The sequence below is a fragment of the Neofelis nebulosa genome, chromosome 7, assembly GCF_028018385.1.
Source record: "Neofelis nebulosa isolate mNeoNeb1 chromosome 7, mNeoNeb1.pri, whole genome shotgun sequence".
In the NCBI taxonomy this organism is placed as follows: Eukaryota; Metazoa; Chordata; class Mammalia; order Carnivora; family Felidae; genus Neofelis; species Neofelis nebulosa.
Genome location: NC_080788.1, coordinates 25,693,023 through 25,714,159, shown reverse-complemented (window position 1 = coordinate 25,714,159; position 21,137 = coordinate 25,693,023). Strand labels below are relative to the sequence as shown.

At 37.8% G+C, this 21,137-nt stretch overlaps 1 non-coding gene across 1 annotated transcript; it reads left to right on the top strand.

The window, feature by feature from the left end:
• The first annotated feature begins 14,373 nt into the window (after positions 1-14,373).
• TRNAE-UUC (transfer RNA glutamic acid (anticodon UUC)) lies at positions 14,374-14,445 on the top strand. The gene has a single exon. It is a non-coding gene; the product is annotated as a tRNA-Glu (tRNA).
• The last annotated feature ends 6,692 nt before the right edge of the window (positions 14,446-21,137 follow it).

Sequence of the window (21,137 nt, the reverse complement as noted above, 5' to 3'; positions counted from 1 at the left end):
CAATTAAAAATAGATCTACCCTATGACCCAGCAATAGCACTGCTAGGAATTGACCCAAGGGATCCAGGAGTGCTGATGCCTAGGGGCACTTGTACCCCAATGTTTATAGCAGCACTCTCAACAATAGCCAAATTATGGAAAGAGCTTAAATGTCCATCAACTGATGAATGGATAAAGAAATTGTGGTTTATATATACAACAGAGTACTATGTGGCAATGAGAAAGAATGAAATATGGCCCTTTGTAGCAACGTGGATAGAACTGGAGAGTGTGATGCTAAGTGAAATAAGCCATACAGAGAAAGACAGATACCATATGTTTTCACTCTTATGTGGATCCCGAGAAACTTAACAGAAACCCATGGGGGAGGGGAAGGAAAAAAAAAAAAAAAGAAGAGGTTAGAGTGGGAGAGAGCCAAAGCATAAGAGACTCTTAAAAACTGAGAACAAACTGAGGGTTGATGGAGGGTGGGAGGGATGCGAGGGTGGGTGATGGGTATTGAGGAGGGCACCTTTTGGGATGAGCACTGGGTGTTGTATGGAAACCAATTTGACAATAAATTTCATATATTGGAAAAAATAATAATAATAAAAAAAATAAATAAAAATTTCCTGTTTACAGCAATGAGTAGATTTACACAACAACTAAATCCCCAGGAAATTCTGGGCAAAGAGCTGTAAAGAAGAAAGCCTGTCACATGTATTATTTCATGTCATCCTTACGAAAGGCCTGTGAAGCACAGGTGATGCCTCCACTCGACAAATGAAGAAACAGAGGGGTCAAAGAGTTAACCATTACCTCATTTCAAAACCATAGTACATGGAGAGGCTGTGGTGTTGAGCTTTGTCTGAGCTTAAAACTGGGCTCTGTTTTCCACACCCTCCCTTGGTTTTGATTCCTAATGAAGAAAACACATCCAAGATAGCTATAGAAGCAGTTCGTGGCTATGACTCAGACTGAAGTAAATCATCACTGAGACCACAAATGAGTACTGTACAAAAACTCATAGGAAACTAATTTCAACTATAAGGAAAAAAATGTTCAAACTTCCTATTAAATTAAATTCATTTAAATTAACATAAAATACCATGGTTAGGCTGACAGCCTGACAAAGATGAAAAACATTGACCTTAGTGCTGGTAGGAGTATAATGGATGAGCATTCTCAGTCCCTTCCAGTGGAAATAAAATGTTAGCAATTTCGTGGGGGAAAAAATGTGTGTATCAAAGAACTTTAAGGGGCTGTTAAAATTTTATATAATAATCCTAATTCTGGGGTTTCATCTGAAATGAGGTGAAAGATTTATAAATCATGTGGTTTGTTTCAGCATGAGTTAAGATTAGAAAAAGTTGAAAATAAGTTAAATGTCCAACATAAAAAAAATTGTAAAAAAGAATAATCCCACAGGAGAAAACAGGCCAGAAGGAGTTGTGACTAATTGGTTAAGGTGGTTATTCCTGGATGGAGGTGTGGGTAAGTTTTTATTTTTATAACTACACATGGTTTCAAAATTTTCTGCCCGCGTCATTTGATTGTCAGATCAAATGTGGCAGGCCCTGGCTTGGCCCGCTGGAGGCTATTAACAGAGTAAGAAATGACACTTAAAATCACATATGTGCAATAAGGCAAGAACATCCTTCTGCCATAGTAATGAGATCATTGAATGTTGATGGGGCAAAAGATCAGAATATAACCAAAGAATCTACACAAATTATAAATAAGCATACAAAAAGGTATTCATCATCATTTGTCATTAGGGAAATGTCAACTAAAACAGCAACGAGATACCACAATACACCTATTAGAATGAATTAAATCCAAAAAGGTAATAAAATCAGTTGCTGGCACAGATATGGAGCAAAAGGAACTCTCATTCATTGCTCGGTGGAAATGCAAAACGGTACAGTCCTTTTGGAAGATCGTCTATCAGTTTCCTACAAAGCCAAACATACTTTTACCATGTGATCTAACAATTGTACTCCTCATTATTTACCCAACTGAGCTGAAAACTTATTCCCACACAAAAACCTACCTATAAATGTGTATAGCTATTTATAATGGCCAAAAGTGGAAGCAACCAAGATGTCCTAGGTGAATAGATAAACAAACTTTGGATGGAGTACAATGAAATATTATTCAGTGATAAATAGAAATAAGCTATCAAGCTACACAAAAACATGTAAATCTTCAATGTACATTGCTAAATAAAAGAAGTCAGTCTGAAAAGACCATATATTATGTGATTCCATTCATATAACATTCTGCAAAAGGCAAAACTGTAGAGACAACAAACAGTAGTTGCCAAGAAATTGGAGAGGGAAGATAGTTGAATTATCAAGGCTCTTCTAGGGTAGTGAAACTATTCTGTATGATACCATAATGGTAAGTACATAAAGCTATGCACTTGTCAAAAAGCATAGAACTTTACAACACAAAGAGGAATCGTATATGTGGAAATGTTTAAAAATCAATTGGGAAGTCAAGGCCCCTTAAAATGGAATGCAGGCTGTAACAAAAGGATCTAACTGTATTACAAATGCATGACACAACCTCACAGAAGAGAGCAGGGACAAAAAGTGTAGACCTAAGTAGTTTTAGAAATGAGTATATAAGACTAAAGGCAAAGGATCTGTGCATAAGCATTGCACTGTAGATGGAAATTTTATTTCAGGATATGGGTTAAACACATCTGAAACTACTATACACATATATGGAATTGAAAAGAAAGTAGATGGTGAATGCTAAGTGTCAGGTTTCTCACTGTTGAAGCAGAATGTTACATATAAGCATGGGTAGAAGGCTAGAATAATCTGTAGGTAACAGATTAGAGCTAGAGACATCATTATGAACTCGTGTTTAGCTTCACATAGATAGGCACGTATACAAATATTTATAGATCTGTTAGTACCTATAAATATAGACATATAGTATATGTACACACATAAATTTCCTTGCTTTTTCAGCCAGGATGACCTAGAAGAAATGACATCCCAGTAGCAATGAACACACCCAGCACCCAGATCTTGATTTCTAATACCATTCTCCAAGGACTCCTTTGAGAAATGGCTTATTCTTGAGACAGGGAATATACAAGATGAGTCTGGAGCATCTTACTGTGCCCAAAAAACAAGAAAGTGTTAAGATACAGATACACACACATTAACTAACTAATTAATTAATTAATATGGAATAATAAGCTAATTTCCTTTGAAGAAGAATTTCAAAGAATTTATGCAGATACTCCCCATTAAGGAAGGTAGAACATAACTGTCCTTTCATTAAGTGAAGTCTGGGCATTATGACTTCCTTCCAAAGAGTGCTGTCCATTCTTTGGTAGGTCTAATAATCAAATTAAAATAAGACAGATTAACAGGAGAAAAACAAGTTTAATTACATACATATAGGGGTCCCTTAAGAATATGAGACCCAAGGACAAGCCAGGTAATTGAGGCTTGTATGTCATGTTGTGCTAAGAAATGAGATAGAGACCTTAGGTTTCAAAGGGAGAAGGGTGATTCACAGGACAATAAGAAGAGCAGATATTTGGTAATTAGACATTAATCCTGCTATACAAATAGGTCATTTATATAAAAAACATATCTCTTGGTAATAGCTCTCTTTCCCAGCCAGGTTCCCTATCTAAATTCTTTCAGGTAGTTTAAGGGAGAGCTAATAGCTTTTATTGAGTCTGCTGGGCCTTGATTGCCATCAGCTCAAAATTGTCCACATGTCAAAGTGGCACGGTTTGGAAAGACTTGTTCTGAATCCCTTCAGTACAATATGCCAAGGTGGGGGGGGGCAGGAATAATAACTTTATAGTAAAGAAACCTGGCAAATCTCCCTCAGCCAGCTGATCAAGGTTAAGATCAACAGCTGATAATATGTACCCTTGATATGACGTAATGAGAATGGAGGCATTTTACCTCTTCCATTTAAAAACCCATATGTCAAATCTAATCATGAGAAAATATCAGTCGAATCTCAACTGAAGGGCATTCTGCAAAACATCTGATGAATACTCCTCAAAACTGTCAAGGTCATCAAAAACAAGAAAGTCTGGGAATTTGTCAAAACCCAAAGAACCTAAGGAGATGCAATGACTCAGTGTAAGGTGGTGTCCCAGATGAGATCCTGGAACAGATAAAGGACATCAGGCAAAAACCAAGGCAATATGAATAAAATATGGACATTAGTTGATAATAATATACCAAAACTGGTCCATTAATTGTGACAAGCATACCAAATTAATATAAGAGGCTAATAAATCAGGGAAACTGGCTACAGGATATATGGCATATTATGTGCTATCTTCACAACCTTTATGTACATCTAATACTATTCTAAAATTAAAATGTATCCATATAAAATACATAAACATTATCACTATATTTAATTAAGTTCAAGTTTATACATAAAATTTTTAATTAAAAATTATTGAAATACTGGAAACTTAACTTACAAAATCAATGTAGAAAGTTTGAATCACAAGAAATTTAACCTTGATTTTGAACAATCCAAAATATTGTTGTGATGTTGTTCATGGTGAACTAATTGTTAAGGATGCTGAGTCATGCCAAGGTTTTCTTCTATTTTGAAACTGAAGCCTTTTCTTCTTATCTCCTATCTAGAGTCACAAAGGCTATTATGTATAGTTTTCAGTGTCCACAAAGAGAACATATTTTGATAACTTTTTTCTTTCTTTTTTAGACAATTTTGACTGTTGATCTGAACTAAATATTCCTGGAGTATATACATAACAATTGAATGACCTTTTTTTTTTTTTTTCAGTTGATCTGTAAAGTTTCTCAAGAAAGGGGAAAAGAGTAGGACAAAAAGATGTGAGGAAACACTCTTCAGACAAATAGCTAATTATCTTCTTCTATAAGGAATGGGAAGCAAGTTGGGATGCATTTTTAAAAAGAGTTTGACATATGGGAATGCAAGCTGGTGCAGCCACTCTGGAAAACAGTATGGAGGTTCCTCAAAAAATTAAAAATAGAACTACCCTACGACCCAGCAATTGCACTACTAGGCATTTATCCAAGGGATACCAGTTGTGCCGTTTCAAAGGGACACAGGCACCCCAATGTTTTTAGCAGCACTATCAACAATAGCCAAAGTATGGAAAGTGCCCAAATGTCCATTGATGGATGAATGGATAAAGATGATGTGGTATATATATATATATTATATATATATATATATATATATAATATATATATATATTATATATATATATATAATGGAGTATTACTCTGCAATCAAAAAGAATGAAATCTTGCCATTTGCAACTATGTGGATGGAACTGGAGGGTATTATGCTAAGTGAAATTAGCCAGTCAGAGAAAGAGAAAAATCATATGACTTCACTCATATGAGGACTTTAAGAGACAAACAGATGAACATAAGGGAAGGTAAACAAAAGTAATATAAAAACAGGGAGGGGGACAAAACAGAAGATAGTCATAAATATGGAAAACAAACAGGGTTACTGGAGGGGTTGTGGGAGGGGGGATGGGCTAAATGGGTAAGGGGCACTAAGGAATCTACTCCTGAAATTGTAGATTGTTGCACTATAAGCTAACTAATTTGGATGTAAATTAAAAATAAATAAATAAATAAAATTAAAAAAACAAACAACAACAACAAAAATAGTTTGACATATACACATACAAAAGAGAGTGTCATGCAGCTGGTTTTGACATAATGTGAGTCCTTGAGAATTTTATCAAGTCATCTGATCAAAAAGCCCACACTCACTTAAACAAAATGATGTCTCTTCTAGACAAATAAGGCAATTCCCTTGTGAAGGCTGTGAAAAATTTTTTTGTTGCTAAAGTCTGTGAAAAATCCTCAAATATTGAAGATCATGCAACAGGCGATTTGCCAGGCAATTTTTTTTTTATTTACAACCATATTCTTTAATTTCTGACTTCAAACCATCAAGAAAAAATTATGAAGGTCTTTGGAAATGTCAATAGTAGCCAATCCTGAATATTGTTTAAAAATACCATTAAGAGAGACAGTGTCTCATATTTTTCATTAGCTTTAGCTAAAGAATATTTTAGGCAGGCAAATTTTGGACCTAAATTGCATTCGGAAGCCTTATTCCATTTAAAGAAAGTAGATCATGAAACAGTAGGGATTTTGTTTCCTTTCTGTTCTAAAGTGCTGCTCAAGTGAACTATCCTGCCTATATTAAAACTTCTCTAAAGTGTTCTCTTTGGTTTCAAATATCTTGGTAAAATTGTGCCAGTTAGAAAGATATGCACAATAATTTGAGTTAATAGTGATAAAATATAAGGAAAGCAAGGGGTCAGCCTGGAGGAAGTGTAGTTTATATTGAAGAAACCAATGAAAATTACAAAATATCTATAACCAGCACTCTCAACAATAGCCAAATTGTGGAAAAAGCCTAAATGTCCATCAGCTGATGAATGGATAAAGAAATTGTGCTTTATATACACAATGGAGTACTACGTGACAATGAGAAAGAGTGAAATATGGACCTGTTTTTTAAAGCTTTTTTTTTTCAACGTTTATTTTATTTTTTGGGACAGAGAGAGACAGAGCATGAACGGGGGAGGGACAGAGAGAGAGGGAGACACAGAATCGGAAACAGGCTCCAGGCTCTGAGCCATCAGCCCAGAGCCTGATGCGGGGCTCGAACTCACGGATTGTGAGATCGTGACCTGGCTGAAGTCGGATGCTTAACCACTGCGCCACCCAGGCGCCCCGAAATATGGCCCTTTGTAGCAACGTGGATGGAACTGGAGAGTGTGATGCTAAGTGAAATAAGCCATACAGAGAAAGACAGATACCATATGTTTTCACTCTTATGTGGATCCTGAGAAACTTAACAAAACCCATGGGGGAGGGGAAGGAAAAGAAAGAAAAAAAAGAGGTTAGAGTGGGAGAGAGAGCCAAAGCATAAGAGACTCTTAAAAACTGAGAACAAACTGAGGGTTGATGGGGGGTGGGAGGGAGGGGAGGGTAGGTGATGGGCATTGAAGAGGGCATCTTTTGGGATGAGCACTGGGTGTTGTATGGAAACTAATTTGACAATAAATTTCACATAATAAATAAATAAATAAATAAATAAATAAATAAATAAATAAAATAATAAGGATGGCTCTCGTATGATTGCATGTGTCTGGAGCTTGGTAAAGACTGATCATCATCTATTGGGGCCAGAAAATATCTAGTTTCAAGCAGATAAAATTAAATAAGTGCAGTTTTTGAGAGAATACAAAAATAAGACCGAGGAAGAAGTTCTTACCAGGTTTTTAGATGGTGACCGGGGCAAAGGTTGCTCAAAGAACACTGAGAAGAAACCTCAATTTCTCAGCCCCTGAGATGGCTTGATGATGGATTTCTCAGATCTGGATCTATAGACTTTCCCTTCAAAGACAAACAACTTCTAAGATACAAGGCAAGCAGACAACAGGGGATTAAACAAACAGGTAGTAAATACTAATAAACAATTTTATGAAAGAACAATATGAATATACTCTAATGAGTAAAAATCCCAAAAGACCTAATTCCTAAGAAAAACAAATAAACCCAATGCTGAAAAGGCTTTAGCAAAATAGGGGAGTTCGATTCAGCATATACTCACCACCCTGCCAGGGCACATGGCATCTGGTGCAGGTACAGGCACAAAGTCCAAGATGTGTGTGCCATCACTGAGTCAAGCATACCAGGCCAAGGCAGGAAGCTCTCAGTGCACCTAAGTGGAGCTTTATTTCCATAATGCTCTTCAGCCAAAGACCAGCAGGGGCATACCTGTAGCTAAACAAATTGGTTTTATCACTCTTTTCAGTGAGAAAGAACATGTACCATAGGGAACCATGGCGTCTTCACAAGAGGCTGTTCCAAAGAATCTATCATATAATTTGGTTTCTAGTTGGCTGAATTGAGATGCTCTCAGAAAATGTAGACAATTCTATAACTGGGTATCCCAATTCATCATATCTAGGGGGAGGACCCTCAAGACTATAGAAGGATAAAGTTATAATTGATCAAGAAATTGCAGTCACTCATTACAGCTGAGAGAGAGGTGTTTGGCATTTTGTGGGTGGCATAGGGACCTTGTTTTTCATCTATACTTAGACAACATTGAAATGGCCTTGCTTTGTCTCACTTCATAATGGCCTCAGAGGGACTTTGTCTGAGTTTTGTGTTCTGTAAGATTGCTTATGTGCAATAGGAAAATAACATGATCTAGATATGAATACCAGACCAACTCCCTGGATATCTGGGGCTGTATATTTTTTTTGTCTTTCTCAAAACTAAAGTTTTGGGAAATACACACATACAATTAGAATTAATTATAATATAGGGTGAGAAGTGAGTTATAAGGATGTATAGAAGGTGGAGTAGTGGTATGATGTAGGGAATCATCTAAGGTATGGATGGGAGCCACCATGGAGCAAAGCTTAGTTCTAGAAAAATATCCACAATGAGGTGATATTTAACCTAAGTCTTGACAAATAAGGAAGCATTCCTTAGGTAAAGCAGATGAAGGATATGCACAAAGTTGGGGGAAGAAGGCAATTTAGCAGAGGTAAATTGACACATACAAAGGAAAAGAGTTTTTAGTACTGCACAGTAGGAGAAACAACAAAGAATACAAATCATAGAGAAATAAGGCTGTATGTAGAGGCATGAGTCAGATATTAATGGCCTTTCTAAACTGCTAAGGAATTTGACCTTAGATGATAAATAACCATTGGAAGGTTTTAATTAGTGGACTAATGAGATATTAGATAGAAGATAAAACCAAGGTATAGACAGACCAGCAAGGAAACATTTTCAATCATTCAGGAGTTACCCAAGGGAGGTCTAAACTAGGGCCCTGTTGATGGGATAGAAAGGAGGAAGGTGACAGAGACTTTAGGTCTACTTCCCAAAGCCAGAGGTGAATTTTTCATGAAGTAAATGAGGCTTTAGCTTTAGGAAGCTTCACTTTTCACTGGCCCTTTTCAAGACCCTGGGCATGGCTCACAGACTGTGTTATGTAGTCACAGGTTTTGTAAAGTTTACAAAGTAAGTTATTTTAACTACAATCAGGTAAATGTCTCCTTCTCCTTGGAATTCTGGTCCTTCACAACTCCCCTCAGGTTGGGTGAAATTGGATGGCTATGAGAATTCAAGGTCTGGCTGAAGAAAGTAATATGGGGGCATTAGAAGTTAATAAATAAAAATACCCTTTTCTAGATTTTTTTAATGTTTATTCATCTATTTTGAAAGAAAGAGAATAAGTGGGGAAGGGGCAGAGAGAGAAGAGAATCCCAAGCAGGCCCCATACTCAGCATTTAACTCGATGTGGGGTTCAATCCCAAGAACTGTGAGATGGTGACCTGAGCCAAAACCAAGAGTCAGACACTTAACCAACTGTGCTGCCTAGGTGCCCCTCTTTTCCAGATTTTTAAATATTTTTGGAATTTTTCATTTTGTGTATGTGTAATTAGTTGTCATTTGTTCGCAATGAATATTCACTTTCATACAGAATTTTGCATTCATGAATTTGTATTCTTTTTCTTTAAGTGGATCCCAACATTTGTATGAGTGCTGAGCCTCACAGACTTGAACTTCACCATGCTAATCACTCAGTATTATGACACAAACAGCTAGAGGTGTTATCTTGATAAGAACATTTCCTATGGCTCTGGCACTGGAAGATGTCTGCAATGGAAGAAAAGCAGCTTTGCTACTTACAGAGCCAGAAGCTAGCCTGTGGAAAATTCTTCCAATTACCAGACATGCAAAATTTTAACTAGAGGATGGCATTATCATTGGTTTCCTCTTAGGAATATACTTGATACCATTCAAAAACTCCTAGATACTTTTCTGGATAGGAATCATATAGAAAATAATTTATAACAAGTCCTATGATTGCAAAGCACAAAATCACAGCTATCCTACAAACTGTGAATGTTCATCTGTGTGTGAAATTATGTTTTACACATTCCAACACAATGGGGTTTTAACAAATCTTGACACATTATGTGAAAGTCACATAAATAATACCAAAGTAATAATTCATTAAGAAAAAGATATAAATTTCAAAAAGAAGTGGTAAATAAACTCTTGAATTCTTTGATAATATAATTAATAAAAATGAGCAAATGGGGGCTCCTGGATGGCTCGGTAGGTTAAGCATCACTCTTGATTTCGTCTCAGGTCATGATCTACAGTCATGAGATCAAGCCTGCCTTGGTCTCCGCACTGAGTGTCTGTCGAGCCTGCTTGGGATTCTTTCTCTCCCTGTCTCACTCTCTGTCCCTCCCCAACTCATTCTCAATCTCTCTCTCTCTCTCTCTCTCACTTTAAAAAAATAAAAAAGAAGCAAATCATATGAATTCATTGAGAAAATATTTAAATTTCCTGCTGATTTGACACAAAATACTGATTTCAACAAAGACTGCAGCAACCACAAAATCTTCTAAGATGCCAGTGCAATGAGACACAACTAGTAAACTGGTAAATAAGTGCCAATAATTGAGGGAATATTTGAAATATCCTGCAATGTTATGATTCATGTATGAAAAAACTTTAACAGAAGTTGCTGTAATTTAATAGCAATGTTAAAAATGTATGTTATTACTAATAATGAGTTGAGAAACTAAAATAAAAATTTTCAACTATCAATAACAAAAGAACAATTTTCAAAAATCATGCTAAATTTTTAAAAAATTTTAAAAAGGTGGGGGGGCACCTAGGTGGCTCAGTCGTTTAAGCATCTGACTTCAGCTCAGGTCATGATCCCGCAGTTCGTGGGTTCAAGCCCCACATTGGGCTTTGTGCTGACAGCTCAGAGCCTGGATCCTGCTTCAGATTCTGTGCTTCCCTCCCTGACCCTCCCCACTCACACTCTGTCTCTCTTTCAAAAATAAATATTAAGAATTTTTTTTAATTCAAAAATCATGCTAATGACTGCGTTATCTTTAGATTCTCTCCACAGAAAATATTACATTCTGTGTCACATGAGGAAAAGATCAGAGTATGCAGCCAAAAAGAAATGTAGAAAAAAAATTAACATGGGGACATTAGAAGTTAATAAATAAAAATATTCTTTTCTAGATTTTTAAATATTTGTGATATTTTTCATTTTTAAATGTGTAATTCGTTGTGATTTCTTCTTACTCTAAATATTCACTTCCATACAGAATTTTATATTCATGATTTTGCATTCTTTTTTTTTAAATAGATCCTAACATTTGTGTAAACTCTAAGCCCCCAAAACTTGAATGGGCTTCTACTCAACCAATAAAAATCTAAGCCTGTGTGCCCTCAAGAATTATCTCCCTGACAACTTCATTCCTACTGAAAAGCAAGCATGGCTTCATGATGAATGACATCATCTTTTTAATGGTTGCTACAGTCTCTTCAATCACATGCTAATTCTCTAAAGCAATGACTATTTTTTTCAACATACTTGGAAATGTAGCGTATTTTAAAGGAGTCCCCATTTTAGAGATGAATTCATAAATGTTTTTTATTCACTGAAGGGAATTTTCTTCTCCCTCTAATAATTCAGGAATTCTCATTGATTTAAATAATGTTGAATTGGGGCACCTGGGTGGCACACCAGGTTAAGCATCCAACTCTTGATCTCAGCTCAGGTCATGATCTCATGGTTTGTGAGTTGGAGCCCTGAATCAGCTCTTTGCTGATGGTGTGGAGCCTGCTTGGGATTCCCTCTCTTCTCTGCCTCTTCCCCAATTGTGATGCTATCTCTCACTCTCTCTCAAAATACGTAAGTAACGTTAATTTAAAAATTTTAAATAATGTTGAAGTTGTGAATCACATTTCAACTCTGCTTTTACACACCAGAATAAATTTGTTAAATAAATACTCTGTGACTGCTCTTTTCCCACCCCGCAGCCCACTAGGCTTTCATCTTTGCATGGTGACTTTAAAAAGCAAAGTGTCTATATCCTGGGAGCAAGTGTAGTTTTTTATTGTTGTTGCTGTTGATGTTGCTGTTGGAAAACTCAGATTTCAATTAAATAGTATGTTTTCCTTAAGTCTCTCCTATTATTAGGTAAATCTGGATGATCACAGTTGGGGGAAGAATTGTGTTAAAACATGAAATTTCCATTGTAGTAAATCAAAACCAGTGGGTGATTGGCAATTCTATGTGGCTAGCCCAATATAATGAACAGTTACTTTTTAAATAAATGTTTGGTTTGGCTTAGAGAGTAATCAGAGATGCTCTATGGAAGCAATGCCAGTTTTTTGTTTGCTTTGTTTAGTATATTTGTTAGCAAGAGTAAGGGTGGTTACCATCTTCCTTCCCAACTGGACACATTTTTAGAAACACAAATTGAGGAACTTGGACTTGCCAAAAAATCACTTTCAAAATCTTACTATCATTGAAAAGAAAATAAACCAATCAAAAATTATTGCATATCTATCGTATACTAGGCCCCATGTTTAGTATGGACAGGATAGAGAGATAGTTCAGAATCCTACCCCATCTCAAGAGCCATCTTGTGGCTCTGGCCCCTCCTGCCTCAGAAGGCTCTGCATTCAGGTGATGAGGGGCTGGGGGATGCCAGTCAACTATTGATTTTTCAGAATGTTAATGAATAACCTTGAAGTCTGTGCTGTGCTCCTTGTTCTCCCATGTGGGAGATGCAGAGAGTGTTAAGAGTAGGAAGAGGCCCCAAGACTCTCTACTGAGAGGACTGCCTCCCAGACAATCCTAATATGCTGCCATCATAGGGTACCTGGCTATGGGCAGCACAGAATTGAAAATGCCAAATTAAATATACACCTTCCACACTTCAATACCTAATTGCCAAGTTGTTCCTACTCATTCCTTCCCTTCCCCCCACAAATGGACTGTGCCCATTTCCATTGTCTGGGTTTGTGTCCTCACTTCTTCCCTAACACTGGATATTTTAGCATTGTTTTACATTGTGCTGCCATGGTTACACATGAGGCTGAGCTTTTTCCCTGAATTTACTGGCTAATCAGAACTCCTTGCCCCCTATCCCTGTGGGTTTCCCCAGATGCTTAGTTTCAGTTGTATGGTATGCATAGTCACCTTTTCCTATCAAACATGTTTCAAACATTTCCTTACAATCTGTAGCTAGAATTTTGACATATTGATGTTATTTATGGTCCCTTTCATGTCGAAAAATGTTTTCAATTCTTAAGAATTTTGATTTTTCATCAGACATTTGAAATTCTTAGAGATTAGGAATATTTTAATCCCTTCACCCTTCTTCCCTTTTTCCTTAGGGTGATCCTGGCTCTCCACCCTGGTAATGTTATCATGCCCCAAGGTGTGTGTATTACTTGCACAGCAGTGTGTCTTGCTATTAAGTGCCTGAGAAGCAGTTCAAGAACAATGCGCGGTTTACGAAAATTGAAAAACAGAATTGCTTGGTCATAAACACATTTAGAAAATCCTGACACTGTGCCTCCCTGATCAATTTTTAGGAGTTTCTAAGAACTTCCTTTTTCCCACATACTTGCCAACACTTCACATTTTCACACTTTTGCTTTTTGTCCAAATGCTAGCTGGGAGCCAGAGAGGTTGAGACTTTTTTCAAATTGTGTTGTCCATGGGGTTCCTCTCCAACTAATGGCCTATTCACAGCAAGTTCTCACTTTCATATCGCAGTGTTTGTCTTACTAAAAATCGTGTGTAGTTTCTTATCTATATATTTATCTTTTATGTTTATTCCCAATCTGTGTTGTTGTTGTTGTTGTTGTTGTTTTTATTCCCCCCACCCCCGCCCCCAGGTACGAGTTCTTTACTGTAGTGCAATGTGTGGATTTTTCCTTTACTGTTTTGGGTGTTTTGCTTTGGTTTTATTAATGTAAGGCCAATCCTAAACAAGATCGTGAAAACAGTAGTCTCCGAAGGCCATATTCGCCCAAAACGTTCCCCACAGGTTATTCCGGGTTTCATTCATGCAGGCATCTAATTTGTGAAATTCCAGTTAAAATGCCCTAAGGGCTAAACTCTCATGATTGGAAAAATCTGGTCTAATAAAAGGTTATCCGCAGCGTCAAACCCTGAAAACTGGGACCTGGGGAGCCAATCTCAGAATTTGTTCCTTGAGCCATTTAGTCCATTCTTATCCAAATCTCACCGCGGGAGCTTTTTAACACAGATTTCTGGAGATTCAGTCCTGGCTGCAGCCTCTCCAAGCGGGGAGACAGGCAGGGCACGGCGTCTATTAGACAAAGCACCCGCTCCCACCCTTGGGCGGAGAAAGCGTCGGGAGCTGGGGAAAGCCGAAAAGCCACGCATGCGCAGAAAGCTAGTGCGGCAGGAGGCGGGGTCGAACACAGAAGGCGGAAGCTGAGAGAATGTTTCAATTTACTCACATGGCAAGCTGTAGTTGTCTTCTCCCACATGGTCTAGCGGTTAGGATTCCTGGTTTTCACCCAGGCGGCCCGGGTTCGACTCCCGGTGTGGGAAAAGGTTACATTTTAAAACCTCTTAAAATTATCACCCAGTCAATTTAGACCATTCCTAGCAAAAATGTATTAAATACAGCTATATTACTTAAATAAGGCTGTAATTACATAGGGGGAACGTGGAGATCGGAATGCCTAGCTTGTAATACTCAAGCCAGAAAAGCTTGCTTGTGTGGTTAATTAACTTCTGCCCATCATACAATTCATTTAAAATGTTACAAGTGATCATAATATTTAGTGGTCAAACTATACTGGTAAAGGATTTTTTTGTTGTTCCTACTTTATTCAGATAATTTACATATAACACTGTGTACGTTTAAGGTGTACAGCATGATGGTTTTTACGTTATATATTTACCATAGTAGCGTGAGTTAATAAATACCTCCATCACCTCACATAATTACCAGTTCTTTTAGACTTCTTAGAATTCTTATGTCCTGGCCAATTCACTGCTGTCTATGCCAACACTGTTTCTGGACCAAAATTAAAGAGACGGTGAACAATAGGAAGAGAGAAGGGGCATGAGAAACCTGCACTCAAGAGCAGCTGATATTTGAGAACTCGGGATGGCAGGCTGCTGTCCTGAAGGAAGAGTCACTAGGGCTGAGATAAGAAATGAGAGGTTTCCAAATAGAAGTACAGCTTTAACAGAGGTTTAACAGAGGTAGAGAGTGAAGGAAAAAACCAAATCCACTCAGCGAACTTTCACAGAACGTGTGGGGAAACTGAAGCGTGGAATCAGCTTCTGGATAGAATCACACATGTGCTTAGGTTGAAGCCAGCACTCAGCAAATTCACTTTCAGAAGCAGAAAGAGCCTTGAAACTTTCTCAGCTTCTAAGCCATTTCCAGGATAGAAGTAAAATATTTTTCTATGAATAGGCCTACATACTTTTAATTACAAGTCAAGATGAGTAGTGGTTAATGCACACAACACTATCTCCTTTGAAAATTCTATTGTTTGAATGAATCCTGAGCCATTCACTGAGATTGATCATATCATGTGAGCAGACTCATGATATACCGGTTGCAGATGTCTTGGGCTTGATTTGGACAATAAAACCATTTGAGAAAATATCCAAGGCCTCTGAACCATCCATAAACAAACAACATGAGTTACACACAGAGTTAAAATTTATATGGGGAAATTGTGCATGCATAGGCAGTCACTTCCATTCTTTGATTGAATTTGAATTTTATTTTCTTAGTCTGGATGGAGACAATATAGATTTGACCATAAAGAACATTTAAGTGTTTTGCAAATTATTGTTTCAGACATTGTTCATTATGTGATATATGACAAATTCTTTTAAGATTTAATTTGAAAATTAAGTTAAATTAAATCTGCAAATACCTCTCAGACTGATTGCCTTCTCTCCATTCATACTCCCATTGCACATCTCCATGGTACCACTGGCTTTGACCAGAACTATCTTAACAGCCTCACCCAGGGCTGGCTACAGTGGTAGATATAGAGGAGACTTTACATCTCACTTTTGGAAAAACCGATGAAAATATTTTATTCATTTAAGATAATCCCATCATACTACCCTGAATATTATGCCCTTGTACAGAAGTGAAATACAGGTGGAAAGCTGAGGAGAATGGATGTCAAATAACCAAAAGGGTAGGCTGTTCTGGTTATTTTCTTGTTTGCTCTTGCCTTCTTTCATATCTTTCATATTCTTCTCCTTTTTGAGAGGGCTGCATCTCTGCAAAATTCATTTCCCAGACTCCCTTTCCAGTAGATGTCTGGTTAGCTTTTACCCAAGGGAAGTACTGGCTGAAAGACTGAAATGTGTTAAGAAAGCAGAGCCATTTTTTTAATGCTTCTGATGTCTTTGGTAGCAGTGGGCATCCCTGATGGCTACTAGCAGCTGTACACTCCGGTGGCATTGGGGATTCCTACAGGGGCTGCTGTCAGCTGTGAGCCACCAGTGGTGTCACAATGGGTGGCAATGGACTCTACTGCTCCTTAAAGTTTCCACAGAGCATAGTGGGTTTGAAAGTCACAATGTGCCTCTAATGGCAATGGCAGTGCCCACCAGTGACATGCAGAGTGGTGTCCTACCTTCAGGAGCTCTTCACCACCTCTTTTTTTTTATTCTTTCAGCCCTAAGTGAATTGTGGTATCTGCAGTTACTAGTTTCTGAATAATCTAATTTTATATCCTCTTTAGCTCCTCCAGCACTTCTAAAAAGTCTGCAACCAATTCCCTCTGTTAAATTTCCTGTTCGAAATATTTGTTTTCTTGACTGCAGACCAAGAGACACAAGTGTTGTTACTGTGTAATTGCCATCTACTGTTATTCTTTTAGCCTTACTGACTTTTTGAGGGGAGTTGAGTGAAAAACTAATTCTGTATGTCAGGGAAATTTCTTGAAGAAATAATATTCACCTAAGGCCTAGAGGATGAGTTAGCAAGGTGAGGGGATATGCAAATGTACATGACTCAAGTTATTCTCAAGATCAGTCTGCCTTTTGCACAGGTCAAGTAGATGAGTCAAAAACTAGATACATCATGGGGAAACTCCCGCATCTTTCAGGTCTCTGTTGGTGGTACTAATCTCTCTAATTCTCCCTAGGATGCACAATTGATTTTGGTTACTCTTTTGGTTAGAAAGGGAACTTCCAGGGGCTACCATTTGTCTTTTCTGGCCATAGTAGTCCTCATTCCAAGATTCAGGGAGCAATGTGATAATGCTGATTGCCAAGTAATACATTTGAACTGAATATAACAGAATCAGGTGTGTCCACAGACCCACTGGAACAACTTTGAGATAGACAGAAGCCAAAACTTCCTTTAGCTCCTAAGCTCCAATGAACCACATAAAAGTATTCAAAGGCCAGGAGGAACAAATAACAACAGCAACATTAATACTAGTAATTCCTAGCTGCCTAACCACAGGAAAACATTTGTGTTAAATTAGCTAGTGTTAAGTCAATGGAATGAATGGCTATATATAGGTCCTCTGGGGAAAGGGTTGGGGACATATTTACAGCCTATTCTTGTGGCAGTGTTGAGGGGGGTTCTTTCTCAAGTGGAACCAGTCTACCCTTCCTTCAGTAGGACTCCAAACTATGAACTAATTTGGCTTTTGTTACCCAACCACATGCAACACATTTCCATTGTCGTGACTCAAGCCACATTCTGGTCACCAAATCTACAGTTTTTTAATTGTATATATCAAATAATACTTTATCAAACCACCCATGTACTTAATTACTAGGACACCACTGCCAAGGATCCCTGTTGTTCCAGCACTGCTTCAGTGACCAAACCCACTTTTGTCCTGGCAGCTTGGCTTCTTGGACTTTGCTACTCTGGGATTCCATGATTCCCATTGAATCAGGAGCCCTTGTAGTTTTTCCCAGTGATCTTGGCATGTGGAAGACTGACACCAAGGGTTTTTCAAGCTTCTGGTGCTCCCCTTACAAATGCATTTATCAATACCTTAATGAAGGAACTATTCTCTGGGCCTCTCTTGGGGGTATAGTAGATGTACAAGTGTTTGTGTCTCATTTTATAAATTCCACTGCAACATGACAATTTGTCTAAACCTTTAAAAATATTTGTCTATCCTATATCACCCATGTATGACTTTATAATTCCAATGGAGGTGGGCCATAGTTGGTCCAGGTTTCAGTTAATTAACCAAGCAAACTTGGACTTATAGCCACTCCCAGATACTCAGACTAACCCATGGAATCCATATGCACAAGTTTGGCCCAATCTAATGTTATCTCCTGCCTCCTTGGTGTAACGATCTTAGGATCCATTTCCACACCTATTCCTCACCTTTCTTCTAATATAAATTGGCATAATCTTATAATTATTTCAAAGTCTAAACTATCTCATGCTGGATCAGACTTTATACCCGACCTCACGGCAGGCCTAGGATTGAGTTCCAGTTTGGGGTCTGGAAACTTTGGAGGGTGATGAGAATAGACCAGGTGTAAAATGAGCATCCCCTTGCAATATAATTGCCATGGTTAAAATTCATATTGAGTCTCTTGGTGTGCAAAGTGTAATCTGCGAACCAGCAGCTTCAGCATCTTCTAAGCACTTTCTGGAAATGCAGAAAGCCAAGCAACACCCTAGACCTACTGAGTCAAAATATGCATTTTAACAAGATACTCAGGTGATTCTTATGTGCATTAACATCTGAGAAGCACGGACTGAGTCCTGTAGAAAGGAAGACTAGCTTTCTCAGACCCAGGGAAGGAAGCTGCTTCCATAGCAAGAAAAAGCTCAAGGAAATTTGGGGCTTCATAATTCTCAGGTTTAAATCTTCCCATTCCTTGTTTTGGGGTTCCATTCTTTCTTAACCAATGCACTGACTTTCACTTAAGTAATATGGAAAAGCTATGAGTCAGATTTACACTGTAATTCCACAATTGGCAGAATCAAATTGTGGGCTTAATTTTCAGCAATATCTCTTATGTCTTATTTCTATAAAGGATAAGGAATTGTCTGAGGGCCATCACAAATGATCTCTAGTCCTCTGGCCATATATTGAGTTGAGAATTTAAAGCCTTGAGTGATTAATTTTCTTTTATGTAACTCTCCAGTACAGTCAGAAATAGCCAGCCCACCATCACAGTAGTTGATTGTAGCAGTCTTTTGGTCTCCCAACATCTTACCTTCAATAGACTTTTTATTTCAGCTAATACCAGGTTGTGATTTAAACAAATATCTTGCCTCTGCATATGTGAATTATCAGTATCTTTTTTTCCACTGATAATGAAGTTATTGCCGCCTTTAAGTCTAGGGAAAGATAAGTCTGAAATTTTCTTCTTTAAGTGCTTATTTCCTGAAGGCACTGTTGGCTACAAAAATTGTGTAAATGGTTGTCTAGTTAGACAATCAAAAAACATTTCAGATATTTCTAATAGATGTAGGGATAGATGAGCAAAGAGGAAGGAGGTGGCTTTAGCAAAACTCAGGAGCATCACACTCCTGACATTGTTGGAGCCTGCTGATAATATAGCTGGAACCACCCAGACTGCTAATTCAGACTGCAATCACTCAGTCATTTATGGTGGCCACTGCAGAATAAGTGGCCAATGCCACTTATTTAAACACACTGCCCCAGCTGCTCGAACTACTGAAGTTCATGGACAGCTCCTGTTACCTCTGTTAGAAATGCCAAAGACACTGGAGCCTAGAGTCAATCACTGTACTTAAAAAGACAAGAAGAAGAATATGCTCCTTCCTACTGTTACTGTCTCCAATTGACTGAGCCTAATCTGATTAGGCCAGCTGGTCAGGTGAACTGGAAATGTGTGTAAGATTGCAGCCCTCTGCAACATAGAGGAGAAGAAGTATATGCTTATGCAGACAGAAGGAATGATGGCAGCCATCTTTGAGACAGCTCTGACATCTATGAAGGTGTTTACTGTGGTTTCAACTCTTCCAAGCCTAACCCACAGTTTCTCAGTATTGTGTTCCACTGCTCTATCTCTAGGCCCTCATCTCCTTTTCCCACTTTGTCTCCAAGTGCCTTGTGCAGATACAAACGTGGCTTTACTTGCAGCCTCAGTAAAGGATGCTTCATTTTTGTTGATAAAGCAAAATGCTTATAAAAAACAAACAAACAAACAAAAAAAGACAATTGACTTTTTATTGAAGCCTGCTTTATTAAAAGGCATGATGAGTTCTTCTTAATTCTTCCTGCGGGAGGAGCAAAACAAGTGAAATTATCTTGTGGCATATAACCTAAAATATGATAGTATTGGCTGTGACCCATTTTCCTAATATTTGTACAAACTGCAAAAACCCTGGTTTCTTACCAGCTGGTTCACTTTCAGTTTGCTATCACACTTTTTCTTATAATGCTATACTTGTTTTATTCTGGTTTGTTTGTTAATAAAAACAAATTGTTCATGGCAACATCTTAATAAATCCTATTAATTATTTTAAAAGGGTATATTTAAAAAAAGACCTCAAATAGAGTTGCTTATACTAAGCCCCTTGTCATTAACCCAAGACCTAACTTAATTATGGCTTCAGCTCTCTCAGAAATGGAATCTTAATTTTTTTTTAATGTTTATTTTTGAGAGAAACAGAGACAGAATCCAAGTGGGTTAGGGGCAGAGAGAGAGGGAGACACAGAGTCTGAAGTAGGCTCCAGGCTCCGAGCTGTCAACACAGAGCCAGACACAGGGCTCAAACTCAGGAACTGTGAGATCATGACCTGAGCTGAAGTCAGTCGCTCAACCCACTGAGCCACCCAGTTGCCCCAGAAATGGAACCTTAAACCAGTCAATCAGGAATCATCTGGTCAGCACTAGTTAGGTAATCGGCCTGACAGACCCTTGCCATAAGAAAGGAAAGTAACCAGTTTTTAGTAACCAGTTGCTTTTTTGCCTTGTATACCTTCCTTGTCCCCACTCACTTCTGCCTATAAAAGTCTTCCATTGTGTACAGCTCCTCAGAGCTCCTTTCTGTCTGCTAGATTGGATGCTGCCTCATTCATGAGTCACTGAATAAAGCCAATAAGATCCTTAAAATTAACCCACTTGAATTTTGTTTTTTAATAAGAAGCTAATATTATATCTACCTTAAGATATAAATAAGTATATAGAAAATATGTCAATAAAGAGAGAATACAAAAGCATAAATGTTTACTAATGGTAAAATTGTTTTCAAATTTCATACTTTGGACTTTGACTACAGAGGAGCAAAGCCCTAA